The following is a 17,153-nucleotide window of genomic DNA, read 5'->3' as shown; positions in this document are numbered from 1 at the left end:
AAGACTCTCATCCACACATCATCTTCACTAATGTCTAGATTATCAGCATGGGTATAGAATGACTCAAGATGTTCTTCAACAGTAACACCTTCAGTCCCATTGAACTTAGGCCTATATTTCTAATATTCTCCAGTAGGCATGGCATTCAAAGGAGTGGGGAGTATTAGAGGTCCATACCTAGCAGCTATGATTCCTTCCATTTTCGTAGGTGCTTGTGGACCTGCCATAGTTATGGTAGCTAAAAGAGTACTGGAAATCTGAATGATAGAGGGCTAAGGAGTGACTGACAGGACTAAAGGAGTATGATGGATAGTGTTAACACCCAGGTTGTTCCCTATGACTCCCAAGGGAATACGGCCGGGGTAACCACTAACCAATCTTTGGATCACAGTTCCTAGCCAAACTGTAATCAGAGAGGGCTCTCTCTTTATAATTTGTCTCTGTTTTAATGGTGTTTTAGGCTAGTTATTATGCTCAGGTTTTGGTTTATGTTTTGGTTGAAGGACTTCTTTCAGGGCTTAAGGTGTAGTGTTCAGAGAATAATATATCATTGGGCAATGGAGTCTAGAGTTGTGAAATGCTTTGAAATGCAGGAGTGGTGATGTTCAGACTGCAGGGCCTATTGTGTATCTTTAAACAAACAAATTTAAACGTAAGTGGTGAAGCATGGTCAGCCAACAGAAAGCAATTAAGAATTTTCTATTGAGCTGGTGATATGAAAGTGAAACATGTTGCACAGGAGCAAACTTGAATTCCTGAAACAAAGCTCACTATGAAAGATATATTCTGAAAGTGCAGCAATTAAGAATTACACTTATCAAGATTACAGCTGAAGAAAAACATTCATTAACAACACAGATTGAACTCAGGGTATTCCTTGAATAAGTCCTGAAGGTTATTCTTTTTCCTTGTTGCTAAACACTTAGAAATTAGAAACATATATGGGTTGTAAAAGATTAAAGCACATAACAAAGAGAGTTACAGAAACTTATTGTATTGTGAAGTACACAGGAATCCTGCAGTTTTCAACAGACACCAGAACACATTCAACACTTCAGAAATCCGAGAAATTCCATCACTTTCTTTATTAAACTCTGAAAGGATTACAGCATAAGAACTTCTTCAGGAGAAATCAACAACAACCCTTTGCAAAAACATGCGAAGGGGACTTTATAGAAATGTTTATACAAAATATCTCAGGCATTGAGTCATCTGAGAGAGAAATATCTTCATTACTTCGTACAGAAAAGTAGAAAAGAAGTTATTACAGCTTTGAATGCAACATAACTGCTCTTTAAGTCTGTCAGAGGATATTTTGACCTTTGGAGGTCACTGAGTCGGTTGGAACGCTTTGCTTTAATGCTGGAAAATGTGCCTTTACGTTTGTTGCGCTGTATTTTCTCGGCCCTGCCACCTGTGACTGTGCTTGCTGTTGTGGTGACCGAATAGCCCTGCTGAGTTGGCTCAGCCTTTCATCTTTCCTTTGTATGCTGATTTTATTAAACTGTGCTTTGTATAACAATTCATATTTTTATAAACAAAATTTGGTGAATGGCTCACTGTTTACAAAATTGTTTTTATTGCTTTGGTCCACCAGTCATGTGTAGGTAATTGATGCCTGAGGATTGCATCTATAGTCTCCTCTGCCTCTGTATACTTATAAAAATTGGGAGGGGCCTCAAACAGGTGTTTGATTTCATTCATTATAAAAAATAGATTCTCTACTCTGTTATAGAGAGTCTGTCTTGTGGCTGGCCCTGTTTCCTCTGAGGTGCTAGGCTTCTCATTGATCTGACTAGTGGCAAATGTGTTGACCCTTTTGGCATACTGGTCATGTGTGAACAATCTCCCTGCGTTGTTCAGTAAGCTAGGGAGCCCTCTGTTTTCTAACACCTGAAACTTTTCCAAAAACCTACTCACCTCAGTCTGCATATCCTGGGTTCTTCTTTCCAATGTCTGCACTAAGTTTCTCAATGTGAGAACCCTTTTGATCAACTAAATGTGCTCAGTTCTGTTTGGAATTCCCATGGCAGCCAACTGAGTGCTTGTCCTATTGTTAAGCACATTGATCATCCTGGTGGCTATCTCAGGCATATTGCTTAGAGCAGCTCTTGCTCTCTGAATTTCAGTGTGTGCTTTTGGAATGAGGTCCAACTGCTCATGGATTGTTTCAATATATTGCCATTGCTCATTGATAGATTGACCAATGTTAGCCCACAACACTATTTTAAGCTCAGCCACCACCTTATCTAATTTGAGCTCATTTTCTAGCTCTTTGATTTTATCTTTGAGGGCTTTTATCTCCCTGCCCTTTTCTGCCACAGACTGCTTGGATTTATCATATCTGTCATTCACTTTGGCCAATTTATCCCTGGTCTCATTCAGCTCTGTCATTTGAGCTTCCAGGGCCTGGATCTCATTCCTCAGCTTTTGCATGTCCAAGCTTGGGGCCTGCTCTGTTGCTGGTGGTGCTGCTGAGGTGGATGTTGCTACTTGTTCTGGCTGTTGAGGAGGAGGAACAGTAGGTGGAGCAGTTTCCTCAAGATTTATTACTTCAGGATGAGGCTGGGAGGTCTGTCCTTCTTCTCTTTGTCTCAAAGCTGCCTGTAATGCTGCCTGTGCAGCCTCTGATTCTCCCAGCTTTTCTTGTGCCTGGATGAGTTGTTTGTAGAGAGACACCAGCAAATCTGTGGCTTCTTTATCATGCCTCTGCTGGGCAACCTCATCTGTTTGAGGGTGGATTGTGGCTGGCATTTTAATATTTTTCTTCAAAGCAGCCATGTTTGCATCCCTTAACTTCAATATCTCCTGGATGCCCTTGATATCTTTGGGATCATGCCCAATTTCAATAATTATATCTTCTAAGGACCTAATTCTGTTGTCCTTAGCCTGTGATGATGCCCTTTCCAACTCAAGTTGGGCAGCTGTATTATTAAGGCTATTTTCCAGCCTGTAGTTGTGCAAGGTTTTGTCTGCCAAGGAGGCATAGACCATCTCACCTGTTTGTTTGTGCAACTCAATTTTATCCATTGGGTGGATGTCTTTGGCAAGGACCTCAAGATTGGTCCTTATATAATCTGCATGAGTTTGGGGCTGTGCTACAGCTGGTAAAAAATGACTCATGATCATCTTGCCTTCACTGACATCAAAAGCAGACATCAGTCTTTGCTGGTTGGTGGGAGCCATCTTCAGCAAGTGATTATACAGCTGTATTTTTATGGGCTCACTCCTTTTCTTTATGTCTATGAACTGCTGTTTGATGCTCAGTTCACCCTCCCTCTGCTGGCTAGAGGAGCTGACTTCTCCTCCCACAGTTCTGTTCTGTTCCCCTTGGAAGGAACTTGCAGATACTTCCCTGCTAGGTGGGCCCATGCCCAGAGACTGCCCTATTGGCATTTCCTCATCCGAGAAAGGGTTCATTCTCTGTCTTTTCTCACCATGACTTTCTGATGTGGTCAAGGGAGTCTCTCTGTCCCTTTTTCTGCTAGTATCCTCCTTTTGTGGAGTTTGGAGGATTGATGCATCAACTGATGTTTCTTGCCTAGGAGGCACTGTATTTTGTGCCTGCTGTTCTGTGGAAATTGGGGCTTCAACTGTCCCTTCTTGCTGTGGGGGCTGCTCTTTATTATGCTGCCCTTCTTCTTGCTGCGTTTCCTGTTGTTGTTGTTGTACCTGTTGCTGCTGTTGCTGCACCTTCTCATGGTGTGGCCGTTCAGTATCCATTTCTTTTTCCTTGCCCTTGCCAGATATATCTTCAGTGGCTTTGGGTGCTTGCTGGTTTACAGTCGAGGAGGATGCAACTTCTCCCACTTGTGTGCTTGGCAGTGAAAACATCTGTGAACAAAGTTCAAGGTCAGCCATCTTTTTAAGATTCCTTACTGCTCTTTGATTCAGCTCTTCTTGTGTAACCGGCTCCTCTAGGGTTCCTCTCCTCCATTTTGCTTGGTTAGCATGTTTTTCAATGTGAGGGATTTTTAGATGATCATAGCCAGAGAGCCTATATCTGAGCCTTCTCAAAGTGATGAAGTGGTTGGGGTCATAAGGTTTCCAGAGGAAACTAGTTTGAAGGCCAAGGGATTCAAGCATCCTGTCTGCTTCTTTCCAACCTTCCTCCCTTTGGTTATAGACAAAGTGGCCCAGTTGGTTCCTGACTTTCAACTGTGCTTTCTTGCCTTTGCCTGAAAAGTGAAGCACATCAACATTGCCAAACTGCCTGAAGTATTCTAGGGCAAATAGCCTCATAGGCACATATCTGGGTAGTCTGTAGGGAGGCAGTTCACACCCATACATCCTGATGACGGTGTAGTGCTGGTAAAAGTACCAGTCCCCAATGCTGTATGATTTGGATAGCTGCAGGATCCTTTGCATTTCATCTGTGAGCCTTGGAGGGGGTGAGCCCATCATTATTGACATAGCTGGGTGGATGAACTGATCTATGAACTCACAATAAGTGTATGGAGTTTCACCTCTACAGTGGAAAACAGATGACCAATATACCACTGATCTTGGACTGCCTTGGGCATCCTCTCTTTTGATTGGAAAAGAGAATTTCTGATGTTGATGATATAAGATCAAGTGGTAAATGTAGGAGGTATACCTGAACACTCTTTCTCTTGCCAGGTTCATTAGTTGCTCATGTATTTTGTCTGCTATATAGGTGGCATAGTCATAGCAGATAGGAGACTTGCCAGGAAAAAACATGAGCATGATTACCAACACAGTTTGATCAACAAACTCAATGGAGTTGTAGCCCAAAATGGGACTAATCATGTCAGCCAGATCTCTGCCCAGTTGGTTGAGGTATACCTGATTGATAGGAGGATACTTCACAGAGTCAGAGCCAATGTATAGCTGGTTTAGTTTGGTAACCTGAGCATCTGTCATTCTGGCTCCTCGATTTATCAGGTCTACAAGTGATAGAGGGACCAGTTTCTTCTCAGTCCTGAAGCAGAGCATATCCTTGATAGCTTCTGGGGTGACATAAAACACAGTTGATCCTGAAGGGTCAAGAACTTCCCTCTGAGTGGGGTCATAATTTTCAGCACACAGATGGATCAAATTAGGGAATTGGTTGACTTGAGGGAGTTTGAAAATAGGGAGGCATGAGCCCCATATTCCCAGCACATCTGTCCCAGCCTCATGCTTAGCCTTCAGTTCATTGAGCAGGTGGATGTGGAACTTAGTACCCATCAGCATTTCCTCTGAAATCTGATAGTCCATGTCTGCCAGAGACTGCCATTCCAATTGTCTTTGAGGGGCATTTAATGGAGCAATGTTTAATGCTATTGGAGCCACTGGTGGATCCATGACTTCTCCTAGGATTTATGAATAGAGTTGCTATGCAGAGCAACCCAAAGAGTTTTCTTTGAGGGAGAAATGTGAATTGTATGGAACAGAGAGTGAGTGAGACAGTTGCAGCAATTGAAATAATGCTTAAAGGACTGATAAAACAGTAGCAGGACTGAGCAAAGTGTTTTCTGTGATGAACTTGGTCAGTTAAGGTTCCTAGTTCACGACTGCGCGAACTAGCTGCGAATTTCAACTCAATTTGTCAAATGTGGCCCTGCAGGAGTTTAATGGCTTCACTGGCTGGATATAAGTGCAGGTCACAGTGCGTTTAACGGTAAAAACAGAGTTTTAAAGTCTGTTAACAGTTTATTTGCGGAATTATGGATAAAACCAGGTTTATGGGATGATTTTGAAGAATACCTGGTGAATTCGTCGGCAAGAGTTGCGAATGCAGGTGCAATGGAGGCTCTGGCGGTCTCGGAATCGACTTTAGCAGGCTGGTGCTGGTTTGGACGTGAGAAGCATGCAGAAATAACAGTAGTGTCTTTTGCCAAAAATGGAAAAAACACGAGATTTTGGCCTAAAAATGGATTTTTGGCAATATTGGCGCGTTTTTGGGATGACGTCAGCATGACGTCATCGGGTGGGGTCGGAGTCGGATGACGTCAGCATGACGTCATCGGGTGAGGTGGCGAGCTGCTATTGGTCCACGGAGATGATGCGGTGGCGAACACATTGGCACGGGGGCGGACAAAAGGGTTGACGCGATGGCGGGGTGGCAATGACGTGGGGATGACGTTGGATGAGCGGATCGACCGAAACCGGAAACGGTTAGCGGTTTTGTATCGCACCGCTATAGCTACGGAGGTGGAATGTGTCAGGCGTACCTCCGATGCATTGTGGGGAAGGCGCGTGGCGGGCGCCTGACGTCACCTTCTGACAGATATCGGAAGGTATCTGTCGGACGTCGGGGCCGCTCCGATATCAACGAGGGCCGTCGGATCACATGGGTCCGATCCGACGGTTGACGGAAGGGTGATGTGATCGAACAATACGGATGGGGGGGCGGGATTAATTTATTATTTGTTTTGGAATATGCGCCCGGCGGAAAAACATTAGGATATGGGGTTTTGTAAGGCTTTTCAATGTATTTTGAAAAATCAAACATATGCGCCGAAACTTTGGATAAGCGGCAAAAGGTGGGTTTTTGGGTTATTTCACAATTTGAAAGGGGTTTATGGGCAGGAGGGGGGGTTTTATAAGGTTTTTTCTTTACAAACGAAGGTTTAATGGGTGGAGTAACTTTAAAGAAGGGAGAGGGGTGAGGTTTAGGTTCATCAAAGTGACCAGATGCCAATTTGATCCCTGACAGAGGATTTATTGGCTATAATGCCAAGGGGAGGGATATGTATACAAAACTTTGGGGTTTATACACCATGGTGTTAATAATAGTAGGGGAAGGGTAACATAGGGGAATTACATAATAGAGTTAGAGTTAATATGGGGGAAAATGTGAATGAGGGGGGAAATCACTAAGTTTATTTGAAACTTACTTAGTTTTAGAGAGTAGATCAAAAATGAAAAGAATTTTTAGACAAGAAATGTGGCTTCTAAAAAGATTAAGAACCACCATGAAACCATAATTTCTTCCATGAATCTCAACTGATGAGGGAGTGTTAGTAATGAAATGGAAAAGGGGAAGAAGGGAGGTTAGACATGCTTCTTGCTTGCTGCAACTTGATGAAGAATAACACCTTCTTAATTCATTGATTTTGCTTTGGTAAACAAAGTTAGCACACATGCAACTTATAAGAAATGACCTTTCTGCAACCCCAACTGCCTACCCATCTATTTGCCTAGCATTTTTTATTTCTTCTTGGAGGGTGCACTTGGACTTGCAGACCCTTACTTGCCTTTTCCTTTCTTTGGCTTTTTCTTTTGTTTTTCTATCTACTTCTACCCTTATTTCTTCCAAGGTCCCAGATTAAGCTGTTGGGAGCATTTTCTTCTCTACCTAAACTACTTGTCTGCCAAGATTAAACAGTTTGGACAGACTTCTTTCTCTACTCTACAACTGGAAATTCAAAACATGGCATGATCCAGATTAGACTGTTGGACCATCCATCAAAATTTGAGTCCATATCAAGCTATAAGCATAGATTGTATTTTCTTGGAAATATGTGATCTTTGAATCATCAAAGCAGAGCATATTTGGACCTTTTCACTGCCAATCATGAAATATGAAACCTATTGGTATAGGTAGCTAACAGTGGCTCCACATGGGGATGGTTTTTCATTTGAAAGACCAAGAACAGCAGGTCAGATTGCCTTGCTCCTTGACTGCTCTTGCCAACCTTGAAGTTTGCTGCTTTGAAATGCCAAAATTGTGTGCTTCTCTTCTTGGTAGTCCTCTGATTCTATTTACCTTTTGCTGGCAGTTTTAAGAAAACTTTGAGAAATTGCATCTTTACATGTTGACAGAAAATAATATATACATCTGGATATGTACAAGGGAAAATTCAGGCTGCACTTATGGATGGTAGTCAAAATAGTGCTTGAGCATCCTGCCATTCACAGGACCTTCATCCAAATCAGTTTCATTAAGACTCTTAAGGAAATAAGTGTTGTTTCCTTGTACTTCTTGGACAGCAAATGGTCCTCTCCAAAGGGAATCAAATTTTCCATGTTTTCCCTTATCCTCTCTTCTTGAATCCCATTTGAGGACTTTGTCACCAATGTTGAAATCTTCTGCCTTAGTTCTCCTATCAAAGGCCTTCTTTAATTTTTCTTGTAGAACTTGAACTCTGCTGAAAACTTGGTCTCTAGTTTGCTGTAAACATATGATTTGATTGATTCTTCTTTGCATATCATTTGGTTCAGCTTGGCTTTCTTGAAGAAGTTTCATAACAGGCACTCCTAGTGATGAAGGAAATTTGGCTTCTAATCCATAAACCAACTCATATGGGCTGGTCCCAATTGATCTCTTGGTTGTTAGTCTATCTGCCCATAGAGCATTTACAAGCTTCTTATGCCAATTCTTCTTGTTTTCTTCTAGTACTTTCTTTATGATGTTTACCAGGCTTTTGTTTGATGACTCAGCAAGGCCATTACCTTGGGGATAGTATGCAGTAGAATGGCCCAAGGTGATGTGAAATTTATGGCAGAAATTCACCATTTTCTTGGATCTGAAAGCGGCAGCATTGTCTGTTATTATTTTGTCAGGACAGCCAAATCTAGCCAATATGTTGTTCTCCAAGAACTGAATGATAGTGGAATCATTTGCTTGTCTGCATGGAACAGCTTCAATCCACTTGGTGAAGTAGTCTGTGGCTGTTAAAATCCATCTATGTTGGCCTGAAGATGAGGGATGAATTTCCCCAATGAAATCCAAGCCCCATTGTTGAAAAGGTCTCTCTGTTGCAATAGGCCTCAAGGGAAGTGGCAGCAACTGTCTCTTTCCCTCAAACACTTGACATTTATGACATGAGGTGGTGAATTTCTTGACAGTAGAGAACATGGTGGGCCAGTAGTACCCAGCCCTTAGTATTTTATCCACAGTGGACTTCCAGTACAAGTGTCCACCACAGTCACCTGCATGAAACTCCTTTATGATATTGTCAGTTTCACTCTCAATTAGGCAGTTTAGCAATATGCCTTCATGGTTTTTCCACAATAAATTTCCATCCATAATACAGAATTTAGAAGCTTTCATTTTTAAGAACCTACATTTAGTTCTGGACAACCCTGGGGGAGCACACAGGTTTTGCAATACATAGCATATGTCAGAGTACCAAGGGGATTGTTCAAAGGCTACATTGATCTTTGGAGTCGCCAGCTCCTGTTCACTGTCCAACTGGTTGATGTCTAAGGCTCGGAAATTTGCTTCTGTCATTAGTTTGGCCAAACCTTGCCCTTTTATTAGTTTTGTAGGTTTTATTTCAATATCAAATTCCAAGATGTTTGCAGTCCACTTTCCTCTTCTGCCTTCTAAATTTTCTTGGGTGAGAATGTCTTTGACAATAGGACTTGGTACATAAGCTATAACATGTGAATAAAGGATGTAAATCCTAAAGTCCTTAATGGCTTTGACCAAAGCATAAGCTTGCTTTTCCATGATTTGATACTTTAAAGGTGCATCTCTAAGAGCTCTGCTAAAGAAAGCAATTGGCTTTTCATTTCCTTGGTCATCTTTCTGTAACAAAACAGCAGCAATTGTATGCTGGGAGGCAAAAGAGAAAATGATAAATTCTCTGTCAAATTGAGGGTTGGTCAAGACTGGGGTTTGGGTAAGGGCTAGTTTTATACCCTCAAAGGCTTGATTGGCTTCAACAGTCCACTTGACTTTTGAATCTTTCTTTAGCATGTTATTTAATAATCTGATTAGTTCTGCTAAGTTTGGGATAAACCTTCTCAAGAAATTGATTTTTCCCAAGAATCCTTGCAACTCTTTGATATTTCTTGGGTGGGGCATTTGTAAGATAGCCTGTATCCTATCTGGGTCAATTCTAATGCCATCTTTAGAAATGATGTGGCCTAATAGCTTACCTTCCTCTAAACCAAACAGGGATTTCTTGGGATTCAAGGAAATTCCATATTTTCTGCATTTTAGGAAGATCTGTCTCAAATGTTTTATATGTTCTTGGTCTGATTTTGAGAAAGGTGTAAGGTCATCTAAGTAAATGACTAAAAAGTCATGAATCTCCTTGGCAAAAGCAATATCCATTGCTCTCTGAAATGTCGCCCCTGCATTTTTCAATCCAAAAGGCATCTTTACATATTTGAAAGTTCCCCATGGGGTTGTGAATGCTGTTTTGTCCTGGTCATCAGGGTGAACTAAGATCTGGTTGAAACCTGAGAATCCATCAAGTAGAGAAATTCTTGAGGCCCCTACTACTCTCTGCAAAATGTGATCCATCTTGGGTAAGGGGTAATTATCTTTCAAGGATACTTGATTCAAGTTCCTAAGGTCAACGCAGAGCCTTATTTCACCAGTCTTCTTTCTTGTAGGGACTAAGTTAGAAATCCAATCAGAAAATCTGATTGGTGCTATGATGCATGCCTTAAACATTTTTTGTACTTCTTGTTCCATTGCTGGGAGAAGCATAGGATTGATTCTCCTCAATTTTTGTTTAAAGGGCTTTTGATCAGGCTTGAGAGGGATTGTATGCTGGATAACAGAGGTTTCATATGACTTTAGGTCCTCATAACTCCATGCAAAAACATCCTGGAACTCTTTAAAGAGGTCAATGTATTTAGGCTTTTGGTCAGGAGGTAAAGAAGCAGACAATTTAATTATTTTGGGCTTGTCAATGGTACCAATGTTGCATTCTTCAATGGCTGCATTTAAGGGCTGCATTTTTTGTTTTCTGGGAATATCATTTGAATCAAAGATGTCCTCTAGTGGGGTTAGGCCTGTTGGTAGGAAATTGTCTTTCAGCTCTATGATTTCAGTTTCAGCATTGGCCACTTCCTCACAATTGATTGATTGAATTTGTTGAATGTTGTCCTTGTTGAAAATAGTTGGGTTTAGCATTTGCTTTGCTGTTCTAGGTGATATTGGGTGAGTAATCTGTTGAAACTGTATTGGTGATGGACTTGCTCTTTCAAGTATTAGTGATTGACTTGTTGTATCAAGTATTTGTGATTGACTTGCTGTATCAAGTATTTGTGATTGACTTGCTGTATCAGTGTCAATATTTAATCCTGCAAATTCTTGTTGCAGAGTTAAAAAATGGTTTATTTGCTTGTCGTCCTCAAATACTTGCCAATCATTAACATTGTTTGGTATGGAGGGTCTGTGTTTTACCTCAACTGTAAAACAATGATGGGGCTCAAAAGGCAGCTTGCATGTACTTGCAAATGTGGCTAAACTATGAGCATGCAGATTGTGGGTTCTAGGAATTTTAGTGATTTGGAATTCAGAGAAAAAGTTTAGTACCTCAGCAACAGCAGACCTATAAGTCCTTAGTCTTTTGTCATTGGTGACAAAGTTTCCCTTTACCTGTTGAATAATTAAATCTGAATCACCCATGATTGAAACCCTGGTAGCTTGTAAGAACTTTACTAACTTGAGGCCTAGTAAAAGAGCTTCATATTCTGCCATGTTATTAGTACATCTGAAGTTCAATCTATAGGCTCTGCCTTCTGCATGACTATTTTCTTTATTGTGTACCCAAACTCCAGCTCCTGCCCCTAACTTGTTGACTGAGCCATCAAATTCAAGGAACCATAGAATATCCTGTTGGGAAGGAGATCTAATGATCTGTTCATGGGCTGGCAATGTGAGTAGAAGTTGTGGTTTTTCATCTAGCTTGTCTTCTAGGACAGTTTCATCATTTGATTGGGTATGCTTGATATTTAGAACAGCAGCAGTATCAAGTGTTTGATTGACTTTTGTTTCATGGGTGGTGATTCTTTCATTTGAGTCTTCCTCCTGTATGAGTATCTTGGTTTCAACCTCTCCTTTTGAGGGAGTTGTGCTGTCATTGAAGAGAATGTATGAGTCTATGTCTGAATGGACAGCATATATGGGAAAATTTTGAGACTTTTCTTCACTGCTGACCATGTATTTCATGAGTGTTTCTCTGTACAGTCTTTTTGGTTGCCCAAAAATAGAGATGGTGGCATATGACATGTCTAATTGTAGGGAACCTTGGAGTTTAGCTCCCCATGATCTTGATAACAGCATCCCATACTTAGGTGGGATATCAGCAACTACTACATCCATTAGGATTGTCTTGTTTGGGTATTGAACCAGAGACACACATAAATCTTTTATGAGACCCAGACACTTGACTTGGCTGGAGTCAAAGGAAAACAGGTCCTTGTATGGTCTTGTTATGTCTAGATTCAATCTCTCCATGACTGCTTTTGGCATGAGATTGTGAGAGGCACCTGAGTCAAACATTGCATTATGTAATATTTTATCATGAACATGTAAGCTGACATAGAAAGGTAACACCCCTGTGACTACCGTTTTTCCATCCACTTCTGGGCCGAACAGTAATTCTGGGGTGTCATCCAGCACATTGACATCATCTTTGTTGCTAGTGAGTTGAAGGGACTTTTTGATTTGTAGTTTATAGATGTCATGCTTGGCTAGTTCTGAGAGAGGAATAGCTATCTTTAGTTTGCCAATTTCAGTCTCTAGGTCAAAGGGTTTTTCAGATTGGGTCTTGGGGTTATGGATAACAGTCCTTTCCTTGTTTATTAAATCTTCTTCTTGATTTTTATCTGGACTTTGGGACTTGCCTCTTTTGCTCATCTCTTGGGGAGTAATTTTTAAATTAGGTTGAGAAGGTGAAGTGGCCACAGGCTGCTGTTTTAAGGGCAGTGGTTCAGTGATCTCTTCAACAATCACTTCTTCTGCAGATGAATTTTTTTTGTCATTAGGCTCTGTGACTATGACTCTTTCAGGCTGCTGATTATCCTTTATCTTTCCAGGCTGGTTTACATTCACAATTCTGCTTCTCAGCTTGTATTGTTTATGGACCTCATAAACAGCAGTGTCATAGCCTTGTTTAAAGTCAAAGGATTCACCTGATTTAGTTTGGAACAGTTTGATTTCATCATCCTCATGATCTTCTTGTGTTAAGAAAACTTGACTTTCACCATCTAGACCCATTAAATTAATCTCAGGATCTTCATTGGGCTCTGTTGATGTGGAAGTTTCTGCATAATTTTCTTGGAAAGGGGGTCTTATGTCTTGGTCAGCACTGGCCTTGCCAACATTTGGGTTTTGAGTTCTCCTGAAATTTGGATTCCTAGGAGGGTTGTTTTGTGGTGCTTCCCATGATGATTTTCTCTCAACCGATTCCACTCTGTCACCTAATCTCTTCATTCCAGTGAGTATTGCATCCAGCTTTTGATCAAAGGCAGAGGGTTCCTCATTGAAAACAGTCCTCTTTTCCAACCTTGCCCTGTTTCTTTTGGCAATTAGGTTGGCTTCCACTGTAACAGCAACCCTTTGGACCTCTGCAAGGGATTGAGGATCTCGTTCCTTCAACTGATAGGCCATGTCAGGGTCAAAGCCATCAGGGAATTTGTACAAGGCTAAATCAGGAGGGGGTCTTAAATTTTGTGGGATTGCATTATATACATTGTTAAATCTTGCACAATACTCCAAAATAGTCTCTTGGGGACCTCTTTTGATAGTGTCATATTCCCCAAGTATGTGCAGAGGATCTTTCTTTTTCTCCCATCTGCTAGTAAAGGCTTGATAAAGCTCATCCGGAGTTGTGATGGAATTTTCATTGAGGGATCTAAACCAAGTTCTTACATCCCCAGTTAGGCTTTGAACAAACATCCTCATCCTCACACTGTCATCATCTATTTCATAAGTCTCAAAATGGTCTTGCATCCTTTTGGCATGCTAGATAGCTGTCAGAGGGCCATTGGAATCAAAATATGAGATTTTGGTTTGGTAATCTTGGGGTAGAGCTGCAGCGTTAGCTGGTATTTGCAAGGGTGCATACCTGTTAGCCATATTTACAGGGTTTAGAGGATTAACAGGGGCAGCTGGGATAATAGGAACAGTGGGTATCACTGGGGTGATAAGTAAGGGTGAACCTAGAGTGTTGGTCAAGGGGATATGTGCAGTGGATGAAGATGTGAGAGGAGGACTTTGAGATGTGGATGGTGAACTAGGGGAACTAGGGGTAGACCGGAAAAGGACCTTGCATGGAGTAGAGATAAGGCTAGGATGATCTGAATCTGAGGTTAAATCAGCAGGCTGCTCCTGCCTTTGCTGCCTCCTGATGTTTCTAGGGATGGTATTTGGATTATCAACAATGATGGGTGGATTAGGGTCAGGATTTACCCTAGTATGCCGTGGATTTTTCTTGGGAGCCAGCTTCTAACTGTTTTTTAGGATTTTATAGGAAGCTTTTATATGTGCAAGGACTGGATAAAGATTTTGAAATGGCTATATATATTTCAAAGCTGAGATGAAGACTCACTAAAAAAAAACTCTTCCCTAAAACTGTCAATGTGACACAGAACAGTTTTGAAGGCCTCCTGACTGATTTCAGGCTTGATTTACAGCTTTGAGAGATGTATAGAAATTGGAAAATCCTAAGAAGTCCCCAGTGAGTCGCCAATTATGTTAACACCCAGGTTGTTCCCTATGACTCCCAAGGGAATACGGCCGGGGTAACCACTAACCAATCTTTGGATCACAGTTCCTAGCCAAACTGTAATCAGAGAGGGTTCTCTCTTTATAATTCGTCTCTGTTTTAATGGTGTTTTAGGCTAGTTATTATGCTCAGGTTTTGGTTTATGTTTTGGTTGAAGGACTTCTTTCAGGGCTTAAGGTGTAGTGTTCAGAGAATAATATATCATTGGGCAATGGAGTCTAGAGTTGTGAAATGCTTTGAAATGCAGGAGTGGTGATGTTCGGACTGCAAGGCCTATTGTGTATCTTTAAACAAACAAATTTAAACGTAAGTGGTGAAGCATGGTCAGCCAACAGAAAGCAATTAAGAATTTTCTATTGAGCTGGTGATATGAAAGTGAAACATGTTGCACAGGAGCAAACTTGAATTCCTGAAACAAAGCTCACTGTGAAAGATATATTCTGAAAGTGCAGCAATTAAGAATTACACTTATCAAGATTACAGCTGAAGAAAAACATTCATTAACAACACAGATTGAACTCAGGGTATTCCTTGAATAAGTCCTGAAGGTTATTCTTTTTCCTTGTTGCTAAACGCTTAGAAATTAGAAACATATATGGGTTGTAAAAGATTAAAGCACATAACAAAGAGAGTTACAGAAACTTATTGTATTGTGAAGTACACAGGAATCCTGCAGTTTTCAACAGACACCAGAATGCATTCAACACTTCAGAAATCCGAGAAATTCCATCACTTTCTTTATTAAACTCTGAAAGGATTACAGCATAAGAACTTCTTCAGGAGAAATCAACAACAACCCTTTGCAAAAACATGCGAAGGGGACTTTATAGAAATGTTTATACAAAATATCTCAGGCATTGAGTCATCTGAGAGAGAAATATCTTCATTACTTCGTACAGAAAAGTAGAAAAGAAGTTATTACAGCTTTGAATGCAACATAACTGCTCTTTAAGTCTGTCAGAGGATATTTTGACCTTTGGAGGTCACTGAGTCGGTTGGAACGCTTTGCTTTAATGCTGGAAAATGTGCCTTTACGTTTGCTGCGCTGTATTTTCTCGGCCCTGCCACCTGTGACTGTGCTTGCTGCTGTGGTGACCGAATAGCCCTGCTGAGTTGGCTCAGCCTTTCATCTTTCCTTTGTATGCTGATTTTATTAAACTGTGCTTTGTATAACAATTCATATTTTTATAAACAAAATTTGGTGAATGGCTCACTGTTTACAAAATTGTTTGTATTGCTTTGGTCCACCAGTCATGTGTAGGTAATTGATGCCTGAGGATTGCATCTATAGTCTCCTCTGCCTCTGTATACTTATAAAAATTGGGAGGGGCCTCAAACAGGTGTTTGATTTCATTCATTATAAAAAATAGATTCTCTACTCTGTGATAGAGAGTTTGTCCTGTGGCTGGCCCTGTTTCCTCTGAGGTGCTGGGCTTCTCATTGATCTGACTAGTGGCAAATGTGTTGACCCTTTTGGCATACTGGTCATGTGTGAACAATCTCCCTGCGCTGTTCAGTAAGCTAGGGAGCCCTCTGTTTTCTAACACCTGAAACTTTTCCAAAAACCTGCTCACCTCAGTCTGCATATCCTGGGTTCTTCTTTCCAATGTCTGCACTAAGTTTCTCAATGTGAGAACCCTTTTGATCAACTGAATGTGCTCAGTTCTGTTTGGAATTCCCATGGCAGCCAACTGAGTGCTTGTCCTATTGTTAAGCACATTGATCATCCTGGTGGCTATCTCAGGCATATTGCTTAGAGCAGCTCTTGCTCTGTGAATTTCAGTGTGTGCTTTTGGAATGAGGTCCAACTGCTCATGGATTGTTTCAATATATTGCCATTGCTCATTGATAGATTGACCAATGTTAGCCCACAGCACTATTTTAAGCTCAGCCACCACCTTATCTAATTTGAGCTCATTTTCTATCTCTTTGATTTTATCTTTGAGGGCTTTTATCTCCCTGCCCTTTTCTGCCACAGACTGCTTGGATTTATCATATCTGTCATTCACTTTGGCCAATTTATCCCTGGTCTCATTCAGCTCTGTCATTTGAGCTTCCAGGGCCTGGATCTCATTCCTCAGCTTTTGCATGTCCAGGCTTGGGGCCTGCTCTGTTGCTGGTGGTGCTGCTGAGGTGGATGTTGCTGCTTGTTCTGGCTGTTGAGGAGGAGGAACAGTAGGTGGAGCAGTTTCCTCAAGATTTATTACTTCAGGATGAGGCTGGGAGGTCTGTCCTTCTTCTCTTTATCTCAAAGCTGCCTGTAATGCTGCCTGTGCAGCCTCTGATTCTCCCAGCTTTTCTTGTGCCTGGATGAGCTGTTTGTAGAGAGACACCAGCAAATCTGTGGCTTCTTTATCATGCCTCTGCTGGGCAACCTCATCTGTTTGAGGGTGGATTGTGGCTGGCATTTTAATCTTTTTCTTCAAAGCAGCCATGTCTGCATCCCTTAACTTCAATATCTCCTGGATGCCCTTGATATCTTTGGGATCATGCCCAATTTCAATAATTATATCTTCTAAGGACCTAATTTTGTTGTCCTTAGCCTGTGATGATGCCCTTTCCAACTCAAGTTGGGCAGCTGTATTATTAAGGCTATTTTCTAGCCTGTAGTTGTCCAAGGTTTTGTCTGCCAAGGAGGCATAGACCATCTCACCTGTTTGTTTGTGCAACTCAATTTTATCCATTGGGTGGATGTCTTTGGCAAGGACCCCAAGATTGGTCCTTATATAA

This window comes from Pinus tabuliformis, chromosome 5_1, assembly GCF_031772625.1.
Source record: "Pinus tabuliformis cultivar Carrire ecotype Pingquan chromosome 5_1, CPIR1, whole genome shotgun sequence".
Lineage (NCBI taxonomy): Eukaryota > Viridiplantae > Streptophyta > Pinopsida > Pinales > Pinaceae > Pinus > Pinus tabuliformis.
The sequence above is the reverse complement of the archived record's forward strand: the minus strand, read 5'-3'. Positions refer to the sequence as shown.